General features: G+C 58.5%; 1 long non-coding RNA gene across 2 annotated transcripts; it reads right to left on the bottom strand.

Annotated features, from left to right (window-relative positions):
* Positions 1 to 4217, bottom strand: LOC106045896 (uncharacterized). Of its 2 annotated transcripts, none has more exons than XR_001212981.3 (2): positions 3821 to 4217; positions 1 to 1526 (listed from the first exon to the last, which is right to left on the bottom strand). It is a non-coding gene; the product is annotated as an uncharacterized lncRNA (long non-coding RNA). The 2 variants fall into 2 exon arrangements; XR_001212982.3 differs by having other exon boundaries at positions 3862 to 4217.
* Between the last annotated feature and the right edge of the window lie 673 nt (positions 4218 to 4890).

Genomic DNA, 4890 nt, shown 5'->3' with positions numbered 1-4890 from the left:
AACCCATTTCTTATCCGCTTTGTGCTTTTCCCTTCGCAGGCAAACGCCCCATTTTCTCCTCTCAGCCTCTTTCAAGGAATGAGGATCCCACTGTGGCTGGGTCTCTGCCTTCCCCAGGAAGCACCCGGAGGATTTCTCCCCCTTCCCCAAGCCCTATTCTTCCTTCCACATGCCAGCCGTGGGCGAGCACCCAGCTGGCCCAGGCAGGGACTAACCCAATAACCCAACCTCGCCGCTCCCCTGCAGCAGCTGCAGCGCTCCCAGGCAAGAGTTAACTCTTCCTCGCAGCACTGCAGCTCCCCTTGGTCAACTGCTGAGCAGGGAAACATCGGGAGGCAGCATCAGATTTCCAAAAACATTCCAGGACCGGTCCTCCGGGGCTGTATCCTCACACCCCCATCCCCTATAAAATTTTCCTTCCCCCCTCGGGAAGAGCAGGGCTGTAATTAACCCTGGATCACCCCCAAGCTTGGTAGAGCTGGGAATCGTCCAGAGCATGGACTCATCACCCAGCCCTTCCTCCGGCCACTCATCACCCAAATATTTGAGGCCCAGTTGTGCAAAGAGCTCGTTGTGCAAAGGGACGGAGCAGACATCTGGGCAGCCGCTGGGGAGCCCAGGGGGAGGTGAGCACGTCACCGGACCCAAAACTGGGGTCTCAGCATCTCCCACCCTAAAGGAGCCCCGGCAGGAGCTCTGCCTTCAGACTCCGGTGTTCCCCATTTCAGGGGGCAGAGCTGAGGGTGCTTTGGCAGCAAAGCCAGCACAGGCATCAGGGGTCACCCCACAGCCCCCGTCCCCTTGCTTCAGCCCCATCCTTTGCCTCGAAACCGGGCAGCAGCGCTGAGGGAACAAGCGCAGATATGTGCCTGGTGCCATGGCAGCCTCCAGCACGCAGCACCCCGGGCGGAATCTCATCCCCAGAAGCATCCTGCAGCGTCTCCGTTTCCCACTGAAGGCTTTACCGAGGGTAAAAATAGCACTGAAGTATTGTGATTGTATTGAGAAAATAATGTTTCCTTCAAGTCCAATTGAGGTGCGTTTTTTTTTTTCCTCCCCCAAACAGTTCTGTTTTACGAGAAACTTCTTATTTTTGTTCGTGTATTATTTTGGAGTGGAAAAAAAAAAAGCAGAGTGTGCAGCCTTTCCAGTGAAACTGAAAACCCCGCTCCTGTCCAGCTCAAGCTGCTGCTCTCCCTTTTTCTTTTAAGCAGAGAACCACCGAGGCTGAGGAAAGGACGCAGCAATGCAGTGGGAGAGGCTGGTGCGACCAGGCTCATGCCTCCCCCGGCGGTACAGGGAATCTCATAATGAAACTTGTCGTGGTGAAATCCCAGCTCGGTGCCGACGGGCTCCAGAGGCCCTGGGAGTCGAGGTTATCAATCAGGGCTCCGCTCGAGCTCCAGGTTTGTTTTCCTGGCTTGGTGGTTTTTTTTTTTTGCTCTGTTCCCAATCCGTTTCTGCATGGAGCCAGTCCAGTCATTGCACAAGCTTCGAGATAAACTCTTCGCAAACCATGCTGAAAACTGGGAGGAAAGGAGATGAAGGGGAACGGCGAATAAATCACAGCCCTCCTGTATTTTCCACCTAGCCGAGCATCTTTCATCTCATCTCCCTGCTTCTCCCCACTTGCTCCCAGCCGTTCCCCAGCACAGCCCCAATGCCCGCTGTGCTCAGCGTTCACCCTGTCCCCCCCCAGCTCCTGCCCCCCCCCCCCTGCCCCCCCCCCCCCAGCTACAAGGAAACAGCCAAGCCCGGGTGGGTTTAACCCCTTCAAGGGTGGGAGCAGGGGAGGACAGGGCTGTCTGGAGCCCCCCATCACCGCCTCCTGTGCTGGTGGATGGCAAAGCTGGTGCTGGGCTAAAGCCAGGTTTTCTGGGCCTTCGCACGGACCATCTGCCAGGACAAATCCCCCCAAGGCGTTGCAGATGCTCCGCCAGCACCAGCTGGCTCCAGGGAGGAGAGGGGCAGAGCCAGGCGCGCTTGCAGGATTTCAGCCAGCTCTTGGGCAGCTGGAAGGCTCGGACAGCCCTGCGGGCACCTTCTCCATCCTCATTCCTCCACCTCCCCTGTTGTGGGGCTCCGTACTGAGCCCCCCAAACCCCAGGGACACCGGAGCCTTCCTCTCCTAGCAGAGGGGGGCACCTGGCACCCCACCACCCTCCTGCATGGACGAGGAGCTGCTGGTGCAGCCCGAGATCCAGGGGTTAAATCCCCCGGCTGGTGAGTCAGAAAATCTTTGATGCAGCCAGAAGGAGCTGAGTAATTTGTGTATCTGCAGAGGTCACATTGCCTCCTCTCTTTTTACGTCTGTAACTCATGCTGCTCCTTCCCACTCTCCCTCCACAGCCTGGGCTAGCCTCTTCTCTCTCAAACTCACCAGCTCTTTACTACTGTTGCTATTAATTAGCAGCATTAGCACAGCCCCGAGGAGCCCCTGGCAGCAGCTCCCAGCCCCGTTTGGTGCCGGTTCCCGTTCGAGCAGCGATGGGTGCCAAGCGCCCGCCGCCGCGCTCGCCCCGCTCCCTTTCATCTCCCTCGCTCCTCCCTGGATGTTCATCGCTCGCAGCCCTGCGGTCACGTTCAGAAATTCGGAGCAGCGGAGTTTCTATAGGAGGAACCCTGCTGCCGGCTCTGGAGCTCGTTTTCTGCAAAGTCACTTAACCCCCGAGTTACAAGTCTCGGGAGGCAGGGATCTCGGCTGCGCAGCCCTCCTGCACCGCTCGCTTGCAGCCCCTTGCCTTGGCTCAGCATCAGGGCACACGCCGGGGTCCCCCACGCTCCTGCGCCCCCCCATTCTCCTGCACCCAAGTGACAAACGTCAGCCACGCGACAAACCCTTGCAAAACTGGGACTGAGCTGCTCTTAGCAATGGCACATCTTAAAACTTCGCATCTCTCAAGTAGCAGTTTCACTAATCCCAGGGTGCTACAAAGCACCGGGGCAGCCAGAAAGGCTTCCCTGCTTTTAATCAAATCACTTCATTAGGTTGTTTAATAAACAAGGGAGCTCTGGGAACACCGGGGTTTCTCTGCTCTCATGCAGCATTTGGGGAAGGAATTTACAGCGCAGCTATTAGGGCCCGATCAATCTGCTTTTAATCCTCCCTCAGCCTGCATGTCGCAATAAAGCTCCACGCTCCCGCTGCCCTGCTTCCCCCAGGAGATGCAGGAAGGGATGGAGGTGGCCCAGGCACCCCTCAAAGCACCCCAACACCCCCGGCTCCATCCCAGCAGCAGGGATGGCATTTCCCACACGTGCGTTTTTGCGCCCGCGCTTCGCCCCCGCGCTTATGGATGGGGATTGTGGCACCAAGCACCGTGGGCTAAGGCAGCAGGGTGCAGCCAGCTGGGTCGGCTCGAGGGGCTGCTCCTCCTTCCTAGCGGAGGGCAGCACTCGAGCAGGCACATCCCGGAGCAGAGCCCCTGCCCCCCGGAGCTCGCAGCATCCTCGACGTGCTGTGCTGCGGCCATTCCCTATTCCCCTCCAGATGGATTTGCTTTGCGTTTTCCAAACTGGGCCTTTGTGTTTCCTGCAGCTTTTTCTAACCCCTCTGATCTCTCTGGTATTCGCAAATCCTCCCAGTTCTGCATCCTCAGAGGGTTTTGTGCATGTGCTATTTCCTCCCTCGTCCGCAGCATTCCCAAAGCCCAGTAAACACAGCGGGTCCCGGTGGGCCGCCACTGGACCTGTGCTTTCCATCTTCCCTCACTCGCAGAGCCCTGAAGGCCCTCAGAGGAAGACACAAACATTTCCACAGCAAATTCAAGTCCATGAACTCCACGCATCTGCCAGCCACAGCTGGGAACCCCAACCCCACCTGGTGCAGCCCATGGCACCCTCGGCGCTCCTCTTCCTCACCTCCCCGTGCCTCGGCTGCTCCCCGAGGGTGAGGGCTGGAAAGCTGGCTGCAGTTACTGGCTGAAGGTGCAAACCTTCACTCCTCCATCCAGAACGGAGCCACTGCCAGCAGCTCGGGGCCTTTGATAACTCCCCAACTAACGCAATCAGTAATTACAGCTGCTTCTCACCCCACACTTGGGAGGACCCGGGACGTGCTCAGAGGCCGGGTGTTTGCCACCAGTACCGGCTCTGGGTCTCGCTGTGCCTTTCTTTTGAAGTGTCAGAGCTCAGCCTGACGTGCTGGCAGCTCCCACCACTTTTTCCAGCCCGCTGCTCCCCTCCCTGACCCCGGCATCGCGCCTCGCGTAGCCGGCTCCCCGGGGCAGGCATGTTTGCGCAGCCCTCAGCCTCCCCGTGGCTCCAAAGGAAACCCGAAGCTGTCAAAGCATCGTGCCTCAGCCTCGGCTCGTTTCTTGCTTTGCCTTTTTTCCCTTCGTTTTTAAGCAGCTGCCCCGCGGTGGCGATCGCAGCCCCGGGGCGGGGGCACTCGCCCTGTCCTGGCGTGCACCGTCGCTGGTGAGCCGCAGCCGCTGAGCCCTGCCAGCCCTTCGAGCCCGGCAAGCAGCAAGCATTTCATAAGGAATACATAGCTCAGGGCTGGAAAATAAACATCTTTCTGTTTCTCCTTGCCTGGGGGAGCTCGGCTCCGATACTTTAATTTTGCACGTTTATTTTGATTGAAGCAGAAGCGGACGGAAGGCCGAGCCGAGCTGCCAAGGCTGTAAAATCAGCCGTCAGGAGCCTTCCCAGAAGCTGCCGTGCCCTCCGCTGCCTGTGCCGGGAGGGACGGGATGGATCCAGCCCAGAGCAAAGCACGGGCATCGCTGGGGGGCAGAGCAGCTGCCCCTGGGAGTATCACCCCCCAAAATCTTCCTGCTGCAGCAGCGCCATCCAGAAAGTCTGCCTTCTGCTGGCTTAATCTCAGCATGGCCAGAAATTAAAGATAAACCCCCAAGTGGTGCAAATGTGCAGCCCTGGGGCTGGGTG

This window comes from Anser cygnoides, chromosome 25, assembly GCF_040182565.1.
Source record: "Anser cygnoides isolate HZ-2024a breed goose chromosome 25, Taihu_goose_T2T_genome, whole genome shotgun sequence".
NCBI classification, from domain to species: domain Eukaryota; kingdom Metazoa; phylum Chordata; class Aves; order Anseriformes; family Anatidae; genus Anser; species Anser cygnoides.
This window is presented reverse-complemented; position numbering and strand designations above follow the sequence as displayed.